The following is a 27256-nucleotide window of genomic DNA, read 5'->3' as shown; positions in this document are numbered from 1 at the left end:
CTATTATAACAAATACCACAGACTGGAGGGTTTAAACAATAGACATTTCTTAAATTTTAATCCTAAACAATAAAAAATTTCTTAGAGTTCTGTAGGCTGGGAAGACCAAGATCAAAGTGCCAACCTGGTCAAGCTCTTAGCGAAGGCTCTTTTTGACTTAGAGACAGCCACCTTCTCTTTGGGTCCTCACTTGGCGGTGAGACATACAAAGTTCAAGTCACTTCCTCTTCTTATAAGGACATCCTCTTCTTATAAGGACACTAATCCCATCATGGGGACCCTATCCTCATAACTTCATCTAAACCTAATTACCTCCCCCAAACCCCACCTCCGATTATTATTATCCCATTAGGAGTTAGGGTTTCAACATATATATTTTGAGGAGACACAAACATTCAGTAACACTAGGGACTTTTTTTTCCTTCCCTAATATGTATCAGAAGATTGAGAGCTGTCAAAGCTTGTATGTTTCTATGGCATTCTATGAGTTAATTGTAGAGGCTCAGGAATTTTGAGAAGATTCTTATTCTGATTGTACTTCTGGACCTAGAAATCATCCACTAAATCAGATAGTACACGTATGTACATACGTATAGATGGATGTGGAAATAATGGAAAGAATTCATCAACATGTCTCTTGGAAGAAAAATTTTGAGCAAAAATGTTCTCTTCCACTTTTAAATACTATTCTAATAAAAAAATCATAAACTTAATCATAAAATATATATAATTCCAATGATGTAGTGTCTGGCTATAGCCATTAAGGGCTGGAGATTAGACCTAGGTCCATGGTAAAATCAACCATGACAAAGAAGGGATCCAAAGAATAGATTATAACTTTATTATTTCTTTGTGTCTTCAATTCTGAAAACTTCACATAAAGACATACTAAATGGGACACCAGTTTATATCAAACTAATGCTAAATCAACTCAGAATTCTGTCTCTGACAGTGTCAATGAGTATTACCTCACACATTATATAGTACCTCTAGCTTTATTCTTGGAGACTGAGTCCAGATGAAGTGAGACACATTAAAAGATGTGAGAAATGTCCATGGCATTTTCCTGTCATCATCTTTAATTCAATATCATTCCATATTTAAACACAAAGCTTTGAATGTACTTGCACTATTCTCAGATTAATAAAATAAAGTAGCTCCTTTATTATGTCTATAAGTTACTTTACCATTCTCTTGAGTCACCTGAATCTCAGTAAATCAAATAGCTCAATGCAATAATGGAAATAATCACCTTAAGCAAAATGCTCAATTTTGTTGTTTTACTTCTCTTTTCCTTTTCCTACCCAGGATGGCATCTGATATATGAGAACAACTTTGTATTAGCGGAGAAAATTTCTGCTGTTGGTGTTAATCACTGTGGCATTTTTTGACTACTTTAGCCACCTCTCTCCTCACATGTATTCAGCCTTGCCTAATGAGTGTTCACCTTGTTGCTATTTTTGGCACCAGGGTAATGTCTGTTTCAGTGTACCCATCTGGGCTTTGTCAGAGCCTGATTTTTATCCCCAGGTAACCCAGTCTTCTCTGCATTCATAGGTGACAGAAATCTTTCTAATGCTCCCCTATACCTTCTATGGAGACCATGGCCAAGATGTTCTCTCTTTAGCCTCTTCATGGCCCTTGGAAGGCTCTGATTGCTCACTATACACCATGTCCCCCACGAGAGACTAGAGTCCCTCCATACAAGACAGGAATTAGGTGCAGTGTTAGTTAAGGATTAATCTTACCTTTCCTTAACAACACTGAGATTCCAAGCTTGCTTTCCATGGAGCTATTCTCTAAGGTCATGGAGGGGTAGGATTTAGGGGAAAAAGTGGGGGAAAGGAGAAGCTAATGTTAAAGGAAGTGTCCCCAAATTCTAAATCTTATGTGGAACAAAGTATTCTTCTCTTTTCTTCTTATTTTCTTTTTCTTTTTCTTTCTTTTCTTTTCTTTTTTCTTTCTTTCTTTCTTTCTTTCTTTTTTTTTTTGTTGTTGTATTTAAAGATTTATTTACTTGAGAGAGAGAAATTGAAAGACACTGGGATGGAGGGGCAGAGAGAAATAGAAACACAAGCATATTTTGCACTGAACATGGAGTCAGACTCCGGGCTCCATCTCATCACCCTGAGATCAGACCTGAGCCAAAATCAAGAGCCAAATGCGTAACTGACTGGGCCACTTAGGCATCCCCACCTCCTCATTTTCGTTTTAATTTATCTCCCTTCACTAGACTAAAGCTCCAAAAGTAAGGAAAACTAGGATCTTCTTGCCTCATCCTCTCCTCTTGTGTTTCTTACTCTTCCTATTCCAATGATTATTTTTTACTACTAAAAGGAATAAGAATCTATTTTAAAAGTTTTGTGCCATATTCTCATACCATTTTCTTCCCAATATCAATGCATTGCAGCAGTATCAATCAACTGGGTATGCTAGAAATCTAGGAATCATTTCTTTTTTCTTCATTCCCTACATTGACTTCTACCAAGTAATTTTGACTGATCCTTGTAAGACTCTCTCAGTTTTATTCACACCTCCATTTTTACTGCTCTCAATATCTTTTTTTTTTAAGATTTTATTTATTTATTTATTTATTTATTTATTTATTTGACAGAGAGAGATCACAAGTAGGCAGAGAGGCAGACAGAGAGAGAGAGAGAGAGCGAGAGAGAGAGAGAGAGAGAGAGGAGGGCAGGCTCCCTGCTGAGCAGAGAGCCTGATGTGGGGCTAGATCCCAGGAGCCTGAGATCATGACCTGAGCCAAAGGCAGAGGCTTAACCCACTGAGGTACCCAAGCACCCCAGCCCTCAATATCTTACTTCAAGTAATAATCTTCTGCATGTACTACTGCAGTGTTCTCCTCCTTGTTCTTCTGGCAACTACTTTTGTTCTGAACGTAGAGCTGACACATAACGCTATTTTAGTTTCAAGTGGACAACATAGTTATTTGACAACTCTATACTTATGCTATTCTCACCACAAGTGTAACTACCATCTATTACCATATGCTTTACAATACCATTAACTACATTCCCTATGGTGTACTTTTTATCTCCATGACTTACTCATTCCATAACTAGAAGTCTGTACCTCCCATTCCCCTCACCCATTCTCCCCATCCTTCCCCCATTTCCCTTTGGCCACCATCAGTCTGTTCTCCATATTTATAGGTCTGTTTCTGTTTTTTTTTGTTTGTTTAGTTTTTTTAGATGCCACATATAAGTGAAGTCATATGGTATTTGTCTTTCTCTGTCTGACTTTTGTCACTTAGCACAATACATTAATACATTCTAGGTCCATCTGTGTTATCACAAATAAAAAAGAGAATGGTATCTTGCCATTTCCTGCAACTACTTTTGCCTGCCACTAGTCATACTTTGCAGCTAGTGTACTCTAAAATCCTCCTGTTCTTTGAGTCTCTCCCTGACTAATTCCTGTCTCACCTCATACTATTTCTCTCCTCATTCTCTGTGCTGACCTATAATGACTTTTTACACATATTGAATGATTTCCTTCATTGTTCCTTATTAACTCTAATTCATTCTTCTGATCTGAGCTGAAAAATAATTTCTTCAAGGAAGCCTTTCTCAAATTTATTGGACTAGATGAGGTCCTTTTATTATAGATCATTATAACTTTTTTTACAGCACATTAGGCAATTTATTTCTTTGACAGCTGGTAAACTGTAAGTTCTATAATGGTAAGGATCATACCTATTTGGATTTTTGTTACTATACTTATTACTATATTTTTATTAGTCTTAGAATTTTAGATTAATTGGAATATAATAGGTGTTTAACAACTATTTGTTAAATAAATTAAGTGGTATTGACATGATTTTGAATTTTATTAGAGGTGAGATATAAACTATATAAAAAAGTCAAAGATGGTTGCAAGTGATAGAAGGCTTGTATGTATAAAATTCCTATGTCAATTATTAAATTAAATATTTTGCTTTCCCTGTCATAAATATTGGAAAAATACTTTTATGCTGGTCTTAACTGAGTTATAATTAACATTATATAAGATATTTTAAGGTTTATCATGAATGTCAAGTAATTAAAACTGGAATTAAACACTTTCATGAGTTATGTGTGTATGTACAAATTTATATAGGAGCTGGGTTGCGATTATTTAAATATCTAGAGTACTTCAAATGTTATGACATAAATAAATACATGATCAATCCCAGATTTCATATAATACTATAACAAATAATCTAAAATTTTCTGCATTTGCTAATTTTATGTTACCAAAAATAAAGAAAACAATTATATGCAGTAACAGAATTGATTTATTATTACTAATTAATTCAGAGATAACTTCAAAGTACTTGAAAAGATATTCAAGTTCATTATATGAAATCCCAATTAAGATAGATTTTTGACAGCTGATAAAAACCCTTCTTCGATTGTCTTCCCTAAATTTTATGATAAACTGGTACTTCTTAAATTATGATACTGGAAAGAAATAGAGTGGTAAAAATAATTTTTGTAAATGACTCTTAGATTTTATAACTGTACCATTTTCAATTCCATAAGAATATGTTAGTTTTAATTTCATCTTCTGATTTTTTTAAGACTTTTCTCAGCAACTGTAAGAAACTTCATATTTCATAAGGATATTAAAATGTCGATCTAGTAATTTTTTTAAAAAAATGTGGATGGGTGTACTTACTAAACTCCAGGAAGGCAAAGATCATGTCACACAGCATAAATTTCAGCCTAATCACTACTTAAAACATATAATTTGAAAACTTCCCAAATTATTGTTAAGGTTTATATTTAGAGTATTAAAATCAGCCTGAACGAAGTTGGTAGTATTTCTTTTACACACACACACACACACACACACACACACACACACACACATACACACACACACACGTAAGCATATACACACATCAAAATAAGCAGAGTATATATTAAAATTGACCTGGGTATATTTTCTAGTTTTCGTATTAGATTCAGATGAACTATGTTTTTAGGGCTCCTCTCATTTTTATATTTTAAAAGGTTACACATAACTCTTATATAAGTAAGGATATGAAGTTTGCCTTCTTGGAAAGTGTTTTTCCCATTAAAAAACAAACCAAAAAACAGATGCACCATTGCCTGTTTCACAGCCAGAGCCAATCTGAAATGGCTGATGCTAGCTCAGGGAAGTCATAAAGAGATCAAATGACTTCTGGGCCAATGGAAAGCCCTACTGTCTAAGTGCTTTTCAGGCCAATTTGAAGAAGTAATTAGACTTCCTGCAAACTCGTGTGAATAATACTGCAAGTACAATTATGAATGCCCAGACATACTGCTTTCAGTATGGAAGACCCTGACGACTGATTCTGATGGGATATATGTAAAAGTCCAAACCTTGATATCCCCCCCCATTAAAATGATGGGGGATGTGATGATATATTAAAAATCGTGATTCATTTCTGGAATTAGCTCTCATTAGGTAAACAACCAGCTATTAGACAACTGAAATATAATCAGGCCGTCCTCCTTTCCGTCTCTAGCACTCTGCTTTTCTTGTTCTAACTGTAGAGGAATGACTGTAAATCTAAGGAGTTTACAGATAACAATAGAAAAGGCTTCTAAGAAGTAAAAATCAATAAACACATGGCAATGGCAGGCCATTGTAATGCAATTAGGGGATGTTGTGTGAATGCCTCTGAAGTGCCGATAAATGAATGTGACATCAGTACTGCTGCCAAATGAGCCCAATGTCCCACAAATGAACTGAAAACAAAGTGTCTGGAATATTGTATCTGCAGTGTCACTTGAAGATGACTGCTGTGCTGTATTACTGCAGTGATTTGCTGGAAATAGCATGGCTCATACATCTACCGAGATACTGTATTTAAGCCTCATCTCATTCTAATGAAAAGCATGTGCACCATTCATGAGGGTTTGTATGTCACCAGAGTTAGTATTCAGCATGACCGAAAAAGATGGAAAGGATGTTTTATTCAGTGTCTTGACTACTGGCCGATTCTGACAATAGTAAAAATATTCATTACAAAGTTGTAATAATAAAGCGAAAAGAATACAGAGGGCGATTTTGGTTTCTATTAATTTCAAACACAGAATAATAGCACAATGTTCCATACTTGGATACTTTCTGGGGAGTTTTGTTTTTCTCTTGCTAAAAGAAAATCTGTGTGTTAACTATGATCTGGCATCTCCAATAAACGTGCACTATTTTCATTTTCCTTTTACAAATTCCTATTTTTTTAGTACTTATTATGTGCAAGTAATAATTACTTTACAAATATTAACTCATTTAATCCTCGTAACAATCCCGTGACACAGGTACATTTACCCCATTGGCCATTAAGGAAGCTAGAACAGAGAGTATAAGTAAGTAATGAACTCTGGATCACAGAAGTAAGTGAGCACAGGAGCCTGGGTCGAACCCAGAGAGTCTGCTTTAGAGTACTGGACTTGAGGGTTGACCTGCAACGTATATCATAGTATGTATGCAATGACAATCATCGCAGAGTTTGCAAAAATGTTTTGATACCCAGATCCACCTGTGCTCACCTCCCCACCCCAGATTTTGATTTAATGAGTGTGAGATTAGGCCTGGGCATCTCCAATCTTAATAAGACTTTAGAGAGATTTTGGTGCTGCTATTTTGTTGGTCACCCTTTGAGATGTACTGATTTGCAAATGCCAGGTTATTGTCATAATTCTGGGTTCTTTATTCTTGTTCCACTTTGTGTTCATCCACAGTAATTTCTGAAACTGATTAAAGCTACACCAATACTCATTCTGCTCCTAAAGAGAGAGCGTTCAGAGACAAAAAGCCCATAGGGCTCATGCTGCCATTTTCAATTATCACTGAGTTCTGACCCTTCACAGATCAAACACTTTGAGGGATATTATTTATTAATCTACAGTAATTAGTGAGCCAAGAACTATATAAATTTTTGTTAACAGAAACAGTTTGTGAAAATCTTTACTTAATATGACTAAGATGCATGTCTTCCAGAGTCTTTGTATTCTCTTATATTAAACTTTTTTTTTTTACTTCATCCACAATGATCTAGGATGAAAATTTCTTTTTGTTTTTCAAATGAATACTCCCTACTAGCACTACAATAGTTAATTGAGTATTTCCATTTTATAAAATATCTTTGAGTGTAATGACTGCAAGTACTTTGTTGAATATTCATTAACCATCCTTTTCTCACAGGGCATATAAATCCTCTGAAATGCAATACATATACACTTTAAACTTTGACATAAAATACTCATATTTCTAAGATAAAGGAGTTTTTCTTCTTTAAGCACTCTCTCAAATCATATATAATCAGGAACATTGGCAACATTGCTGCTATGAGAAGGACAGAGAGAACATCAAGAAATCCAAATGAATTCAAACCCATTAAATGTAATGGTGTGGTAAATCTCAGTGTACCATCTGTTGTAGAACACTGATACACTATTGGAATTCCACATCTTATTTACATAACAGATAAGAATGTGGTAGTAGATTTATATGGTGAATAAATACCCGGAGACAAAACTAAGTTTTTCCTATATTCACATCTGGGGATATCCACATCTGTATAAAATCTAACCTATTTCTGATTAGCTATTCTGATAAAATTTAAAATGTCACCTTATCCAAATATTATCAGTAATGTTTTCAGTAAAAAGTAAATAATCAATAAAAGAAACAAAGAGTTCACATACAATACTGTGTAAACTGTGAAATTTACCCAAAGAATTCTATCCCCTGACTACTGATATATATATATATATTTAAAGAATAGAACTACTATGAGATTATAGTAGATGTTTAATATATCTGTGCTTACATTTAACAAATAACTTGGTAGTAATTCTTTCTGAGGGATGTTAGACTTGTATTTACTCATAAACACTCTAAGAATTAGGGTAGTAATTAAAATCACATTAAATTTATACAACTAATTAAGTTCAAATGCTTTGAAACTATAATATTTAAGTGAGATACTAAAAACTAAAACAAGTTCGGAAGAAACATAAGATCAAATTTTAAAATGAAGTAGTCTCTTGCCCTGGAATTCAAATCAGCTACACTGATTGGTGTAGCTTTCTTCTTTTGCTTTTACTTATGCATTTATCTTAAGTATACATGAATCCCAAAGCCTACAGATGCTTTTATGAAGCATATCCTACATGAGATCACATTATCTATCTCTACATGTATCTTTTTCAGCAGCTGAAATTAACAAGGTATTTTTATGAGTTATGCCTACTTTCATCTGTGTTATTTTAAAAGTATTTTTGTAATTGAAAGGGGATATAGAGGAAATTGATATTTTTTCAGGATTATACCTCAAAGCTCATGAGATACCAAATTTCTGCTGGAGCCTCTTGCATGACTTTCCTCACTAGCAATGTTGAATAATTAAGCACTTTTGTATTTACTTACATTCAGCAACCAGGATTTAATTAAATACAGTTCTCATCTCTTCAACTGCTCTTACCAAACCTCCAGAAGTTGAAGAGTGTTGCTGTTGACAATGGCAGTCCACCAAGTGGAAAATTATGCAAAGAAAATTGGGAAAGTAGGAAAAATGCCAGGCCTGGTGCCTTAGGGAAGGTGGAGAATATGAAAGTAAATACAGTACAGAGTATTTTGGTTATTGCTCTTGGCACTCTCCTTGATTATGTAATTGGCTTTGTAAATTGATATAGTACATGTTTATTACTTATTATCAAATCACAGGAATAGGAAACAATTTTGTTCTTGAAAGAATGATGGCCCATTAGACAAGTCCCATCAAGAATGTATTTGGCTATGTAATTGACCATGGTGGTAAATTGAGCTAATTTTAAAATGGGCTTTTTAAAGCAATATTTATCTGTGATTCCCAATAGTTAGAGACAATTTTTTACTATGTTCACATATTTCACATCTTACAGAGGCCCATTTCTTTTTCATACAATTAGAATTTAGCTAACAGGGACAATTAATTATTATGTAAGTAGACTCCAGATTCTCATTTTAAATACTGTGAAACCATGGTGTTCTACTGATTTGTTAACTTTAATAAAATTAGTTTAACTTCATTATTTAACAAAATTCTACAAAAACTTTAATTATTGGTTACAAATGCTATTCCAATTCTTTCAATAATTATTAAATACCTACTGTGTTCAGACATGCTGCAAAACACACAATACCACAAAAACAAAGAGGAGAGAGTCTTTTTTTTTCAATATGACCTCAATTCATTTTTAAATTTTACTGAAGTATAATTAACATAAACTATTATATTAGTTTCAAGTGTACAAGATGATGATTCAACAGTCCTGTATATTATTTAGTGCTCGTCGCTTATTACATGTCCTTTGTCCATTTGTCTATGGATCGATACTTGGGTTTCTTCCATATCTTGGCTATTGTAAATAATGGTTTATAATGTCGCAATGAACGTAGGGGTGCGTATGTCTTTTCAAATTAGTTTTTATATTCTTTGGGTAAATGTCCGGTTGGAATTACTAGATCATATGGTAATTCTATTTTTAATTTTTTTTGAGGAAACTCCATATTGTATTCTACAATGCCTGTACCAATTTTCATTCCCACCAACAGTGCACACAGTTTCCTTTTTCTACCCCCCCAACATTGCTATTTCTTGTATTTTTGGTTCTAGCCATTTTGATAGGTGATATTGATTTTGAGTTTTATTTCCCTGATAATTAGTAAAGTTGGACATCTTTTCATATATGATGGTCTCAATTTAAATGTGCTTAATTCATAAACATATGTGTAGTGGGTTGAATGGTGATGCTCTCTCTCCAAAATATATGTCCATGCTTTAAGACCTGTGAATGTGACTTTATTCAGAAAAAAAGAGTTTTTGAAGATGAAAGATTTTAATATGAGATTGTCCTAGATTATAGTGGGCCCTAAATACAATAACATCTTCTTATAAAAGAAGACACAGAATCTTATTAAAAAAATACTGAGCCCTTATAAGAAAAGACAATATTATGCTAGGTACAGAAAGACAAATATTATACAATTTCACTTACAGGTGGAATCCAAAATTGTTAAACTCATAGAAATAGAGAGTAGAAGGGCTATTGATAGGGGCTGGTAGGCAGAGAAATGTAGGGGTGATGGTCAAAAGATTCAATTTCAGGTACGATAGATAAAGAAGTTCTAGAGATCTACTATGCTATGGTATTGAGCCTATAGCTACCAATACTGTATTGTATACTTAAAATTTTCTAAGAGGGTAGCTCTTAGGTTAGATATTTTTACTACACACTTATTATCATCATCAGTCACCATTGTCATCATCATCATCATCAAGGGAGCCAGAAGTAATGGGAGGTAACAGATATGTCTCTGACCTTGATGTTGGTGATAGTTTTTATGGGTGAATACGTGTCCCCAAACTGAGTTTATATGGTAAATATGTACAGCTCTTTGCATGTGAATCATACCTCAATGAAGTGGTTTAAAACCAAGAGAGAAAGAGAACAGAGACACAGAAGAGAAGGCCATGTGAAGATGGATACAAAGACTGAAATTAAGTAATCCCCAAGAAAGTAATTCCTGGACCTACAAGGAAGAGGAAGAGGTAAGGGAGGACTTCATCCTAGAGTGTGTCCAGAGGGAGCACGGTCCTACCAACACCTTGACGTTCAGACTTCTGGCCTCCAGAACTGTGAGAAAATATATTTCAATTGTTTTGATCCACAAAGTTTGTAGTAGTATATTATGAGAACCCTAGGAAACTAATACAACATATTTAACACAAAGCATATACTGCCGTGACATGGAAAGATAATGGGCTTCGGAGTTATAAAAATCGAGCTTTTAACCCAACTATTTATATTTGTGACCTAGGCAAGTTATGTGACTTTTACAAGCCTGTTTTCTAAACTGTAAAATGGAAATGGCAGTGTTCAGTTACTGTGAGAATTAAATGAAATTAGGCTGTGGCTGTAGTATGCCTGGAACAATTGTGCCAATAAGTTCTCAGTACATTCTCGCCCCTCCATTCTCCTCTTGCTTCCTTTTTGTTTTTCTTCTTTGTTCCTGTCCAAAGCTAAAATATTAATTTGTTAGCATTTCATTTGTTATTAGCTTGGAGGAAAATGGTAATAAGAAAGAAAACATAAACAATATTAAAAGAAAATAAGACATTTTAAAATCTTGTATAATCATAGATAGTGCTATTTAGGAGTAGGGGGAACAGATAGAGAACATTTTCTCTACTCTCCTGAGTGAATAACATAGTATCTCAAGATAATTTTTATACTATTTTAACTCACAAATAAAGAATGCAATATAAAACTTACTATCCCTCATTTAATGAATAAATGAACTGAGTCTTTCACCTCAGTGAAAGAGGTGAAAATAAAAATCAATAGAGAGTTTTAGAATCTCTGATTGGTAGAATAGTGGACCCCAAGATGTCTACGTTTTAATCCTCAAAATTTGTAAATATGTTACCTTACATAATAAAAGGAATATTAAGATATGACTAAATTAAAGATCTTAAAATTTAAGATTTTCTGGGAATATCGGTGAGGGCAGGGGCAACGTAAGCACATGGAGCCTTAGGAAAGGAAGGCAGGGAAGTTAGAATTAGTAAAGGCAACATAACAGTGGAAGCGGAGATGAGAGAGATGAAGAGAAGAGGAAGGGAGAGAAAAAAGGAGGGGGCAAAGAGGAAAAGAAAAGGTAAGGAAATGGATCTTCCCTAGATCTTTCGGAAGGAGTGCAGCTCAAGGTGCAACACCTTGATTTTAAGATTTCTGATTTCTAGGACTATAAGACAATAAATTTGTGTTATTTAATATATTAATTTTATGGTAACTTATTAAAGCAGGAGTAAGAAACTAGCAGAGTCCATGACTCCTTTTTGTAATTATTATTTATTCCCCTCTCAAAAACTTCCCCAAAATGTGTTTGAAGAAATAAATTTCATCAAGCAGTAAAAAGCTATTTTTTATTTCAATTTTTTTTTTTTTAGTCCTGGATCTCAGTTTATGAAAACAAATCAGAGGATTAGGTATAGGTAGGTTTAAGTAGTAATTTCTGTAATGAGATTTGGGAAAGGTCATATTTATCTGGCCCTTCATGTTTGACATTGAATTCAATCAATTTCACATTTTCCAAAATTTAGGTTTTTTGGAACATTAGCCCTGGGGTAAGGAGTCTGGGGTCATACATATTTGAGGCATTTTTCATATCACCTGTGAGCCTTCCAGGGAATTTCCCTATAACTTTATATACATATGAAAGATTCTACATTACCACTTTTTCCCTTCCTGTTTACCCTTAGTGACCATCTACTCTGATTTATGCCCTTACTCCTCTACTGAAATTATTCTTGTTGAGGTCACTAAAGAAGTCCATGATGTCAAATCCCAGGGATATTTCCCCTCTGATGTTTCTCAGGTTTTCAGGATCAGTGGACTTAAGTGATGACTCCCTCCAATTATTCAATAATTTATGTTTTATTTACATATATTTATCTAAAGAACAGAGTTGACTTAGATATACTTACATTCATGATGGACATGATTACCATCAATTGATATAGAACTCTTTTGTTGTTTTATTTTTATTTATTTTTGTCTTCTTCTCTAATTCTGTCCCTATTCTTATTACCAAAATAGGCACCCACTCTAATATATCAGGTATATCCTTTTGAGAAATACATACTGTTTTGTATAAGTTCTTCAAATGTACATAAATTGTATTGTGCTATAGATTCATTCAATAGAATTCATTCTGTTTCTTAATTTTTCTCCTAACATTAGGTTTTAACATCTATCCAAGTTGTTGAATGTATTTGTAATTCACTATTTCCAAATGAAGCAAGTTATTTTTCTAAGGAATTCATCTATTTTTACTTATTCATTCCCTTTGTAATGGTCATCTAGGTTACTCGAGATCCTCACTATCACAAATATTGCTCTGATAAATATCTTTACAGTTCTTCCCCTAAGACCTGTATACAGGGTTTCTGGGATAGATATCAAAGAGTAGAATAACTGGAAATGAAGATAAATGAATATATTTTGACTGGGTATATAATAAATCTGTAAATAAATCTGTGAAAAATGTAAGTCTTAAAATATTGACTTTTCTAATCCAAGATATTTCATATCTCTCTTACTATTTAACTTTTCTTAATTTATCTCAATAAAAATTTGCACTTTTTTGTAAGAAGTCTTAGAAATTTATATTGGATTTATACCTGTGTATTGGATAATTTGTAGACAAGCATAAATGCTGTATTTTTTAATTTCAGCTTTGATTTTGTTGTTGTTGTTGTTACAAGGAAATGAAACCAGAGGTGGTCTCCACTGTTTCCCCTTTACTGTAAGTCTTTTAGAAGAAAAACTGACCCCTAATTCTTTGCTGTATCTACAGGGAAGAACACAATGTAAGTGCTAAACAAAAATGTTGAATAAATAAGTGAATTTTGCAGATACTGATATTGTCAGGTGCTTGTTCCTAGGCTTTGTTGTACCCTTCTTCTCGTTTTAATCAATAAGTACTTAGCACTTCCTGTCTTCTGTCATCCTAAAATTGATATGATTTGGCCCAAATACGTAGTGTTTACTTATTTCACCATAAATCATAAGCCTACTATGTCCAATAGTAAACACACAAAAGAGTGTAATGAACAAGAGCCACATAAAAATTACAGCCTTGTCTATTGTCAAACGTTTTCAAATTGACATCTCTGAAAATGTCTAGAGAATGTCCAAAAGCTTAAACCACAAACAGGGCAACAAATCTCGAAGTTAAATTCTCTACAACAAGGCACTTATCTTTTAACTGAAACTCACTGTTATAATCTACATTTCTGAGAAAGTCCCAAAAAGGAATTCCTGATTCCCTTCATTCAGAACCTAATAACTCATCCAAAGTTCTGATTGTTTGTTATAAATATTTTCACATATTCCAACAAATAGAAAATGCAAACAAGTTGGTCATGGCCATTAAAGTGAGACAGCTTCTATGTGACTATTCAAATCAAATATTTGGCTCTGCTTCTTTGGATGAGGTATCTGCCAACTGTCAAATGTCAGGCTAGATGAGGTTGGAGGGGAGGAGAGGAATAGCAGACTGGAAAGAGGTATTCCTTCTGTTTACATCGTCACATTTCGGCACCATCCAGGCAATGCTGTCATGAAGTATCAGTGTCTTTTGTGTAATATTTAGTCCAGTCCTACCATCTGGACATCTCAGCCCACTTCTGCAGATGAAATCCCAATGTAGTCAGGGTTTTGGGTTTTGATGTTTGCTTGGGGTTTTGCTTGTTTGTTTTTTTAATAAAAAGGTGAATCATTTTTATTCTTAGTTCTACTATTCTTGATTTCTACATCAATATAAAAGGCAATAATCACTTGTTTTTCCTCTCAGAGATTGTGCAGAAAAGACCTCTTTTGGCATTTCATTAGATGAGATAGTTTTCTAATGAGAGATATGGTTACCTGTTCCCTATTAGTGCAATTCTCATTTGACTTAAAAGTTAAGAACAGGTTACCATTTACTGTTTGATATATTGTGTTTTCTCTGAAAATTACTAACTCCCAAAAGTTTAATCTGTTAAGACTTCATTTCAAATAACAATTGTACTGGATATATGGCAGACATTTCTGACCTCAAGCATTTTGTTAATTTTTTCCAAAATTCAGAGATTTTTATAAAACTGAAAACAAACTAGATGAACTGAGATATAAGACTTATGCACATATCTGACAAAATTTGTATTCATTATCAAAATTGTGATCTAAAAATATCAAAGGGGATCTTCCCATTACATTTGATAATATGACATTGTGCAAGGAAAAGGATTATTTCTGTTTTACTACAAGCTTCATCAGTGGTGGAAAACAGTTAAAACCTCCTCAAAAGTTCAGGATCAAATTTCACCTTTGCAATACACATAGAAAAGACCTGAAATCAACTATTTTGGTAGAAAAATTTTTAGAAAGGAAAATGAACTTGCCATTTGGGATGGCTCAGAACTTTTCAAATGTATGAAATTATATTGTGACTCAAGATAGCATGCCACAATTTATTACAAATCCAGTGGCAACTTCTTAAGAACCATTATTGGCATGCAATCCTACAAAAACACTCTTAAAATTATTTTGTTGTTATGATATAAACAAGTGTACCAGATGGCTTTCAATCATATTATATTAATTAATGACTTCCCGAACATAATCTGAAGGCAATGTAGAAAATCTTGAATAATGAAATTATACAATATGTATAATATTATATATTAGTTACATATTTATATTATATATATTTATATACTCAATAATTATTGAATTTGAAAGCTAATTTATGAAAACTTTTTGGCATTTTTAATCATAAAATAGCACTCCCTTTGTTATCTGCTATGTATTACTACACACTCAAAAGATATTTTCATGACTTTACATTATTAAAGCCCCATAAACTTTTCCTTATTTTGAATGTAAGAATTCATCTTCTTTGAAGAAGATGTTATTGACACTACTGTCAAATGCATTTGTAAATCCCCTGGTAGAAGTCAGATAGGGCAGGAAGGGAACATTAATTCAATGTCCTGGGGGGAGTGCCTATACCAGGTCATGCTAGCAACAAGAGGGGCCAGAAAAAAAGGGAGAGGAGCCTTCAAGACACCTAAGCACTATCCTGTATTTGGAATAGTAAGACAAGAGTCTATAAACTTCATGGAGATTCCCAGTGGTTGGTTGAACATAAACCTAGGACAAATTCCAAGAGCAAGAAATATGTAGTCAAGAAGGAAATCAAGAAATTGAGAATTACAGATCAGTAAACAAAATGGTAGATATAGTGAAAATTGCCGCAGATAGGATTCCTATTACTCCTAGGTCTTAAAGACACTGTACATAACTTCAGATGGGTACTTTTGATTATTAAAAAACCCATATTTGTGTGTTTTCATTTCTAAAATGGCATGCTACTTAATTAGATACTATTTTGAATAGTCTTATTTATTTTTTTACATTAAGATAGCTGCATAAATACTATGTTTCATATCTTATTCCCATTTGCAAACAAGTGCTGATAAAATCTCAATACTGTTGAATATTACATAAATCAATTATACTTTAAGAGTCTCAAAATCTGTACTAGACAAGATATTTTACAGTTAGAAATATTGGCAGGAGCAGTTTAGAAGAAGCAGCATTCAAAATTTAGGAATTGAACAATATTCTGGGTCATGAGTAAAAGTCATATGAGGAAAAAAATAAAAATATCAGATCAAAAACAAGTTTTATTGTGGTGACATCTGAAATTTTTCTATTTATTTTTTCCTCCATGCCTTCAAAAGATACCTGTCTTCAAAACTTCCTATTTGAAAGCTATCTCAGTGCATTTCTTGTAAATCTGTTCAGTATTTTTCAAGTCTTCCCAGCTTTTTTTTTTTTTTAGGAGGGGGAAGATGGACTTTCTTTTTGTGACTTTGTCTGATTTTCTTGTTTGGCTTCCAAAGGGTAAGTAAAACTGCCAGGGATTCTCTTATAGGCAAGTCTTCACACTTCCTGCTTATCAATTGCCAAGGATATGGAATAGATCAAGTGTTATTCTTCTCTAAGTGCCCTGATGTAGTTTTTCTACCACCACTCACAGAACAAGATCTTTCCATAAAAACTGAAAACCTGAGAGTTGCTGAAGTGAGCTACCCCACTGTTCTACTCAGCCTTTCTGTGGTATGCACGTTACTGTTATTTTAGAATTTAACTTAGTGTTTAAATACTTTAATTAGTACTTAAAATGTGTATAGCATTTGACCTATTTTTCTCATTTCTTAGCATTATCAAATAGAAATAAAATTACCAGGATTCAAAGATAAATGTTGGTATGGTATTTATTATAGCATTGTTGGTAAGAGCAAAGACTTAAAACAGTCTGAACTTTCTCCCAAATTGGAATGATTAAATTACATCCATTGCTTCCTTGGTACGTATGCAATATTGATTATTATGTATTTATCAACACAAATGAAGTTGACATATGTATTGTCTTGGAAGGAAATCTAAAATATACTGTTAGGTCCTAAAACTAAGCTCTAGAATGTACATGTATTTTGTGTGTGTGTGTGTGTGTAGCAATCTCACTTTTAGAAAAAGTGACCTTAATGTTCGGAAATGTTTTGTATGCAAAATGAAATGTATGAATAGCAGTCAAATTGCTATTACTGGCTATATTTGATAGAAGAAGAAGATAGAACTATTAGTTTTATTTTAAATATATCTATTTATTTTTGAAATGTTATAGTAGTTGTTTTGTAACTTAGACTCCTGAGAAAAAAGGCAATTAAACATTTTCAATTTTTAATTCCATAGTCAAAATAACATGGTTTTCTTATTTACAATGATGATATGGGTATTGACATTTACATTTTACCTATGAAAAATCTGAGTTTCAGAAAAGTTCAATGATATATCCAATGACACATACTAGAAAATAATAGTGCCAAGACTCAAAAATAGGTATTTGTCTCTCCAAATCCAGGTACTTTCTAATTCACCCTATTGTCTCTTAACTCTGTGTGTACTGAATTCTTCACAGCTGGGTAATTTAATGTGGCTATACAAGTGATCTACTTCATGCTTCTTAGATGTACAGACCCAAAAATAGGGTGAAAGTTTTAAGTATCTCAGAGAATCACAAAGCTAAGCAGAATCTTAGTGCTTTAGTGTTTTTCCTTTTTTGTTAAGAAAACCTGGGACACAGTGGGGACAATTTTTCAGCAGTAGTGCAGTGGTTAAGATGAAGTACTTTGATGTCAAGAAGATCTACCATCAATTCCCAACTAAATCATCTATTAACAAAGTGACATTCACTACTGAACATTTCCGAACCTCCTACAATTCTCAACCATCCAGGACAAAAACTCTAAGATTTATTCTTCATTTCTACCTTCACTAACACTTCACATTGAAGCCATCAAGCCCTACCAATTTGACTTCCAGAGTATCTCCACTCAGTGTGTGCCCTTCATCTTCACTGTAAATCAAGTCACCATTATATTCTGATTCATCCACTGACATAACTTCCAAAAGCTTAATCTCTTTTCCTTCTTGTCTTTTTCAATTTATTCTTTGTAATACTCTCTACTTTTAAAATGATACATCAAGTCAAGTCAAAAACAACACATCAAGTCAATCCTCCGTTTTAAAGACCTTCATGGAATATACATCTTAGAAGAAAGTACATGCATTCCCACAACCTCCAGCCCTTTCTCAGCCTGGTATCTGCCTCATGCTGGTCTCATCTCTCAAACCCACTCACTAATCTGAAGTTTCAGTTCCTCAGGTGTCAAATTCTTTCTTGGTTCAAGGCCTTTCCCCTTACCTTTTCACATACCTGGAAGTCCTTTCCTTTTACTGTTCATACTGGCAATTTCATACTCTTCAGGTCTTTGATTAAATTTCACTTCTTCACAGTTCTAGAGGTCAGAAGTCTGAAAGTGACATTTCAAAAAATAAAAAATTAAAAAAAAAAGTGATTCATTGCCATGTTAGTTTACATATTCCTGACATTTAGTGAGGAATGTTTTTTTTTTTTTGCATTTTATTACCCATGTGTATTTCTTCTTCTGTGACTTAGTCATACTCAAATTTTGACTAATATTTAAAATGTAGTTGTAATTTTTCTTTTAATTTTTAAAAGCTTTTAGACAAATTATGCATGACAAATATTTGTTTCATTAATGTTTCAAATATTTTTTCCAAATTTGGTGCTTTTTGTCAATGGTGTGTTTTTCTCCTACAGTGTTTTAAAAGCTATATGATCAATGTTACTGTAATCTCTGCTTTATTGTATCATGACAGTTGAAATGTACTTTCCAGATTCGAAGTCATGGGGAAGAGACTCCACTTCTTAAAGAGAAAGTAGAGGTCTTGCAACAAAATACTGGACCAGACATATTGCTCTGGACTTTTTTTGAAAAAAATTTGCCACAGGATACATTTTAAAAACTGTTCCTCATATATAGGTAGATAGGTAGACAAGCAATCAGACAGAGATAAATAGATGGATGTAAATAGATATTGGAAAAGAATATATGTTTAAAATAATTTTCCCTCAGAATATTGATGATACTGCTTCATTGCCTTCTCAACTCAGTTTTGCTGAGAGAAATCTGATGCTACTTTGATTCCTGATCCTCTGTAGAGAGCCTGCTTTTGCATGTGTATGCACACTCACTTAAATGCACATGCACGTGTTTATTTACTTGCTTTCTTGTTTTATTCTGCAGAACTATTTTTTTTGTACTTTAACCATTATTTTCTTTGTTCTGAAAATTCACCACATTGAATCAACTTGTCTGTTTTTTTTTTTATTCTATTAGCCAACATACAGTACATCATTAGTTTCAGATGCAGAGTTCAATAATTGATCAGTTGCATATAACAGCCAGTGTTCATCCCATCATCTGACTTCCTTAATGCCTGTCACCCAGTTACCCCATCTACCCGCCCACCTCCCATCCAGCAACCCTCGGTTTGTTCCCTAAAGTTAAGGTCTTCCTTTTTTTTTTTTTTTTTAATTGTATCTTGGTGGTGGCTTTCATGTGAAAACATGTCTTCCTTCAACTCTACCTCACTTTCCTTCTCTCGTTTAGTATTCCTGCCTTGTGGAATGTAACTAGGTCAATGCTGGACTTTTAAATCTGTCAACATGTCCTCATCCCTCTCTTCATGATTTTTTTTTTTTTTTTTGCAAGTTGGGGTATATTTTCCATCTTAATATCCAGATTCTGTTCCTTTAAAAATTCTTCTGTCATTTCCTGACTTGTTGATTTTAGCCATTCTGACTGGTGTGAGGTGATATCTCATTGTGGTTTTGATTTGTATTTCCCTGATGCCGAGTGATATGGAGCACTTTTTCATGTGCCTGTTGGCCATCTGGATGTCTTCTTTGCAGAAATGTCTGTTCATGTCCTCTGCCCATTTCTTGATTGGATTATTTGTTCTTTGGGTGTTGAGTTTGATAAGTTCTTTATAGATTCTGGACACTAGTCCTTTATCTGATATGTTGTTTGCAAATATCTTCTCCCATTCTGTCAGTTGTCTTTTGATTTTGTTAACTGTTTCCTTTGCTGTGCAAAAGCTTTTGATCTTGATGAAATCCCAATAGTTCATTTTTGCCCTTGCTTTCCTTGCCTTTTGCGTTGTTCCTAGGAAGATGTTGCTGCGGCTGAGGTCGAAGAGGTTGCTGCCTGTGTTCTCCTCAAGGATTTTGATGGATTCCTTTCGCACATTGAGGTCCTTCATCCATTTTGAGTCTATTTTCGTGTGTGGTGTAAGGAAATGGTCCAATTTCATTTTTCTGCATGTGGCTGTCCAATTTTCCCAGCACCATTTATTGAAGAGGCTGTCTTTTTTCCATTGGACATTCTTTCCTGCTTTGTCGAAGATTAGTTGACCATAGAGTTGAGAGTCTATTTCTGGGCTCTCTAGACAGATGCTGGCGAGGATGCGGAGAAAGGGGAACCCTCCTACACTGTTGGTGGGAATGCAAGCTGGTGCAGCCACTCTGGAAAACAGCATGGAGGTTCCTCAAAATGTTGAAAAATAGAACTGCCCTATGACCCAGCAATTGCACTATTGGGTATTTACCCTAAAGATACAAACGTAGTGATCCAAAGGGGCACGTGTACTCGAATGTTTATAGCAGCAATGTCCACAATAGCCAAACTATGGAAAGAACCTAGATGTCCATCAACAGATGAATGGATCAAGAAGATGTGGTATATATACACAATGGAATACTATGCAGCCATCAAAAGAAATGAAATCTTGCCATTTGCGACAACATGGATGGAACTAGAGCGTATCATGCTTAGCGAAATAAGTCAAGCGGAGAAAGACAACTATCATATGATCTCCCTGATATGAGGAAGTGGTGATGCAACATGGGGGCTTAAGTGGGTACGAGAAGAATAAATGAAAGAAGATGGGATTGGGAGGGAGACAAACCATAAGTGACTCTTAATCTCACAAAACAAACTGAGGGTTGCTGGGGGGAGGGGGTTTGGGAGAAGGGGGTGGTATTATGGACATTGGGGAGGGTATGTGCTTTGGTGAGTGCTGTGAAGTGTGTAAACTTGGTGATTCACAGACCTGTAGACCTGGGGATAAAAATATATGTTTATAAAAAATAAAAAATTAAAAAAAAAAGAATGTAAAAAAATAAAAATTAAAAAAAATTAAAAAAAATAAAAAAAATTCTTCTGCATAGAAATACAAACCCAGAGGCTAAAATTAATTTTTAGTTACCTTTTTAAGTATTCATTCCCTTTGTGACGTTGTATATTCTTTAAAATGTCTGCATATGATTTGACCAGTTGCCAAATAACTCAAAATCTTCCTGCATTGCTTTGTTGAAATGTTGTATTTAGTTTGGGGTAAGTAAATACACATTTTTACTATATAAACATCAAACAAAATGGTAAGGTCTCTGAAGTTTGGATATCAGAGAGGCATTCTGTCCTGCATGGTTCTAATTTCTTAGCACAATCTTTCAGTTCACTAGTTTTGTCTCCTGGTTTGACACTTTGGACCCTTTTTTCTGTAATTAAAATTTTATATATATATATTTTTAAGATTTTATTATTTATTGACAGACAGAGATCACAAGTAGGTAGAGAGGCAGGCAGAGAGAGAGAGAGGAGGAAGCAGGCTTTCTGTGGAGCAGACAGCCCGATGTGGGGCTCGATCCCAGGACACTGGGATCCTGACCTGAGCCGAAGGCAGAGGCTTTAACCCACTGTGCCACCCAGGCGCCCCTAAAATTTTTTGTTTTGATGATCAGTTTCTTCCCTCATTTTATAGTTTATTCTTCTTATTGCTGTTAAATGAATGTTTTATTTTACTGCCTTCCTTCCTCCCCCAAAGGTTATTGCATATATTTATTTTAAAAATTTCTATTTTTCCTAAAAACTCTCTTCATGGGGAGCTATTTCCTATTTTACTCACTTGGTCCCTTTCACAGTATTTTTTTCTCAAAAGGTAAGTGTTTTTGATGATCTGTTCTTACTTTCTATTGAGGTTCTAATTTAAATAGTGCATTTCTTCAACCAAAATATAATTGTATTATGTCTTTTTAGAAAGTTTTTCTTGCATACATCCTTTGCTGTGGTTTATTCAGTTCCGGCTTTTTTTTTTTTTTTTTACTAAAAAAAAAAAAAAAAGAATCCTATCTACAGAATCTTATCTACAGATAAGATTCTGTAGTCTTAGTCTTATAGATATATTCTGTATCTATTCTTATAAGAATTCTTATGACTTTCTCATAATTTCTGGTTTACCTAATATATATATGTATATATTTGAGAAAGAGAAACTAAGTATATATTTGCTTTAGCTTTATCATTCTTTAAAACATTTTTTATTAAGTACATATTTTTAATTTTAATAACTTAATTGTACATGAATTTGTATGCAAGCTGACATTTTTAACCAATTTCCACCTACTTTGTAATCTGTTAATAAAGCTGTTAATATAAATTTTGCTTCTTTTCATTATACTATTACAGAGCTCTGGTACCAAGTTCCCAAGTGTGTGGTTTTTTTCCCACACCTCCAGGCAATTCTCCAACCAGCTAGGTGTCCTTACAATTCAACTCTATTCTAATCCTACCCTGAGAAACATCAGATCCCACAGGTTAAAGGCTTATTCCTATAAAACTGCCTGCCTCTTCCATTTCAGAGGCCAATCACAAGTTCCAGTTGTCACCTAAGTTTTTTTATTTTTTAAAGATTTTATTTATTTATTTGACAGTCAGACAGAGAGCATAAGAAGTGGGAGCAGCAGGCAGAGGGAGAAGGAGAAGCAGACTCCCCATGGAGCAAGGAGCTGGTTGTGGGTCTTGATCCCAGGACATGTGCAAGTCTTGACCCCAAGACCCTAGGATCATGACCTGAGACAAAGACAGACACTTAACCAACTGAGCCACTCAAGAGCCCCAAGTCACCTAAGCTTTTGATCAACCAATTACTGGAGGTTCTAATAGTCCCTCCTTGGGTTCAATTAATTTGTTTAAGTGGCTCACAGAATACCGAAATGTTTTATTTACTTGACCATTGGTTTATTAGGAAAGGATGTAACTCAGAACAGCCAGATGGAAAAGATGCATATGGCAAGGTATGGGGGAAGGGTATAGAGCTTCTATACTCTTCCCACTCACAGTATTCTCCCCAAACCTTCACGTATTTACCAACCCAGATGTTCTTTAACCTGTTGTTTGGGGGTTTTAGAGAGGATTTGTCACTTAGATATGACTGATTAAGTCATGGGCCCTTGGTGAACTCAACCTTAATCCTTCCCTCCTCCCTGGTGCTGGGGGAGAGGGGAGGTGGGACTAAAAGGTCCAACCTTCAAACATCAGGCTTGGTTCTCCAAGCAACCAATCCTCAGGTGCTTCCCCAAGCTTACTTCATTGACTTTAAAAAAAAAAAAAAAAAAAAAAAAGATCCCTTCCTGCTCTCGCTGGTAAGAAAAATCCAAGAATTTTAGGAGCTTTGTGACCAGAATGGGGATGAAAGCCAAATAAATATTCCTTACTACATATCATGATATCATAATTAATAATGATTTTTTTTAAAAAGTTACACATCTCTATTGGTAATTTGGAGATCTAAGGGGAGAATTGTTGAAGTATCATTTTCATTAGAAGGTGATTTTTAATCCAGATGCATTTTTTTTAGCTGGAAGAATTGGACATCATTTAACATTTTGTTGTTTGTATTTTCAGATTTAAAATATAGATGTAATCTGTGAGAAAAGGCCTGTCCTAATTTCCTCATTAAATGATCTGCATGTCAAATTAAATTTCACAGGAGTGAAATTCTGCTCAGTTGTAAGATCATATATATGAAAAGTGTTACTTCCTTCTTTTAAATCTGTTTAGGGAGAATTAGTTTTCATTTTTCATATGCATCTACTGTCTATATCATGGTTGAATTACTTAGAGCATTCAAACAGTTAATATTTTTCTCTGTTTGATGCCTTCACCTAAGATGAGCCTTTGCTTAAAGTTTGCAAACTCCTCCTCTCTTGACTGACTCATAGTCTTCAGGACTCAGTTAAATGTCTGCCTTCTTATGGAACTTGTCCCATATAGCCCAACCTTCATCACCAATGCAACCTGTAGGTTAGATTGGTATCCCAGTCTGTGTGCCCTTTGCTAGCTAGAGCATAGCTCTATCACTTCACTTACTGCATCACACAGTTAAGCCTCCCACCTGTGGCTCTGAGCACCTTGAATTGCACATCTTTGTATCTCTAGTGTCTAAGTATGTGCTAACCCTCAAAAACATCCAATTATCTCCTAAGCTAGTTTTGAGCTTCTTGAAAGCAGGGACTCCGGGTCTTTTATCTTTTTTTTTCATGGCACATAATAGTAACAATTACAATATTTATACCATATCATCACTGTTCTAAATAATAATTGCATCTGTTTTTTTCTTCATCTGCTCATTACAACAAACCTGAGAGATAAGTAATATTACCCCATATATTTTAAAGAGAAAGAAAAATGAAGGCACAGAGAGATCAAGTAAACTCCCCAAGGTCACACAGCTAGTCAGTGTCAAAACCAATATTGAAACCCAAGGAGTTCATCTCCACAATGTAATACTATGCCTAAGCACAGACTCGATAACACTGACTCAATGCTCATGCATCAGCAGAGTAAAAATTACACTGTGAATTCTTAAGTAGACATCATGGATTCTAAGATACCTTGTTTTGTATATCCACTCCGACATTTAATATAAAATGCTGTATTTTTAAAAGTGAACAAGATAAAGCCACGTACTTTCTTCAATGATTTGCAGCAATTTTCCTATTATAGCTATGGACTATTAACAGATGTTTTCAATAATTTAACGATTAATTTTATGAAAGTATTTGCAACATGCCCTGGGTATGAAAATACATTTGAGCATTATCACTCTTTTCTAAATGAATGTAAATAATCAAACAGATTTGGATAGGTACTACTTCAAAACAAAGAAATTCAGTTTCTGTATTGCAAATGCTTTCCTAATTTTTAGGGTAAAATCAGCTCATTTTTTTTTTAATGAATAGCCCATACATGACCAAATAGAGATTAAGATTCAAGCATCAATCTTGTACATGCCTGGAGAAAATGTTTTTGTTTTAACACTACATATAAATGGAAAATATCTAAATTTTGAAAATTGATCTTTTTAAAAACTCTATGTATACTTGTGATTCATTTGTATGTATTTTGTCAACAATATCTTTTTGAGAATGGCATATGTAGAAAAATATGTAAATGTCTTCTCTACTCTGACAGAAACTCTGTTGGGTAAAGTTTCAAAACATTGCCAGATATCAATTTAAATACACATTAAATGGGTTGTGGTGGGTTTTTGTTTATTTGTTTGTTTGTTTTTGCATCAGAAATAAGCTCATTAACTCAATAAACCGAGACCTGTAAATCTGCCCTAAAACACACACTCACACACTAAGTTAAATATACTCTTCTTGGCATGGTAAGATATTTCATTCCAGCCTTCCTAACTTGCTGTGCATGGAAGTAATAATACTACATATCCCTAGTTTTATTTCACTTCCTTTTTTTCTCTTCTCTAGCGCTGTCGTAAAAATAAATGAATATTGTTCCACTGTGCATGCTTTTTACACTCCTCATGATGAGAATGGATTCGTGATAACCCATTTATTTTCTTTTCTTCTAACAATCTTTGTAGCAAGAATGAGATGCCTGAATTTTAATGCCTAATATGATCTTTGTAAGACTATAAACTTTTAATAGACTTTAAACATAAAGTGAGGGAGAGGATAAATAGCAAGGAAGTCTGTGGTTTGTCCCAGGAAATCCTGATTAATAGCTTTCTGATTGTGTCAGACCACCCTGAATATTTTCTGAAAACAATTGGTTCATTTTATTACCAAATAAATTGTAATCAATCTTACCAACTTGTAACCAAATAAAAATCTAAATGAAAGAAGAGACAGAAGAACACACATTTCTTTATGTGATATATAGCATTTAGGATATGGCTCATTTTATTTATTCCACCATATTCATTCCTGTTAATTTCACGTGATAAACACAACAGATGTAAGATGACAAAGTTTTTCTTTGTAGATTTGTTTTCTGTCAATCTTTCTTAGATAACCATTACATGAGTATGAAGTCAGGAATATTCAACACTTTTTAAAATCTCAAGGGGGAAAATATTGACTAATTTCAGTAGTGTGTAAGCCCAGCATTTAAAGCCTCCTTGGGAGAAAAAAAAAAAAATCTCTTCTGTAATACCACCTTTAGCAATGTTTATTATATGATTTTAAATTTTGTTCTCTGTTTGTAGTGCTTAAAAGCATTATCGTGCTTACAGCTCTGTAAATAAGTTAGTCTTTCAAGGACTGAATGAAACAAAAATGCAAGCATGTTTCATAATCAGAAAAAAAAGTGTACTTAGGCATTGAGAATGTACAACAGTTTCAAACCATATAAATTAGTTAATTTCCTTTATTAACTTCTTTTTAAAATATAACGTGAATTTTTTTTTTTTATTGTATAAAAGACAAGGAAGACTGTGATCTCTTCGAGTGATTAAAATACTAAAAAGGATTCTCCCAGAATTGCATCTCCCTTTAAATGGAGAGAAGAAAAGAAAACAGTTTTAAAAAATTAGTTGGTATTGCTACAATATACACAACCCCCTGAGCTTTGCCTTTTAAATCAGCATTCTGCTGTTAAATAATAAAAGGAAAGTCACATTATTTTCCCAGCTTCACTTTGCTTAAAGTGATTGATGTAGAATTTTACTGCCATCCAATGGCAGCTGCCTAATATAGCTCAAGTAAATGTCTAAAGCTTTTTGATCAAATTGCAGTCTAGGGAATTTAACTTATGTAGTACACTCAGAACTTACATCAATACATCTCTGTTTGTTACACAGTGAGAAAGAAATATGACTACAGTTTCAATTTATTGTGTGTTCTTCAAATTCAATTTAACAGTGAATTACTAATATTGCTGAACATAATTACCTAAATGAATAAATCAACCTAGGCTACTCACTAGAGAGAACATTAGAGCATAATATTAATTTTTACATGCACCTCATCATATTAGTTTAAAAGGTTTCTTTTTACAACTAACAATCTTTTCCTACCAGGCAAAATGGCCTTTATTAAAAGACTGTTCTCAGCTTTACTTCTGTTATTTGGAAGTCATTTGAATCTTTTT

The 27256-nt window shown here is 33.8% G+C and overlaps 1 long non-coding RNA gene across 1 annotated transcript in view; it reads right to left on the bottom strand.

Moving 5' to 3' along the window:
- The window catches only part of LOC106006004, a 149628-nt gene that overhangs the window by 17922 nt on the left and 104450 nt on the right, over positions 1–27256 (bottom strand). Inside the window, exon 3 of the long non-coding RNA XR_001179791.2 lies at positions 18358–18466. This is a non-coding gene — a long non-coding RNA (uncharacterized LOC106006004). The remainder of the gene's footprint in view (positions 1–18357; positions 18467–27256) is intronic.

Source organism: Mustela putorius, unplaced genomic scaffold (assembly GCF_011764305.1).
Source record: "Mustela putorius furo isolate JIRA1106 unplaced genomic scaffold, ASM1176430v1.1 tig00003834_pilon_pilon_pilon, whole genome shotgun sequence".
Lineage (NCBI taxonomy): Eukaryota > Metazoa > Chordata > Mammalia > Carnivora > Mustelidae > Mustela > Mustela putorius.
The sequence above is the reverse complement of the archived record's forward strand: the minus strand, read 5'-3'. Positions and strand labels throughout refer to the sequence as shown.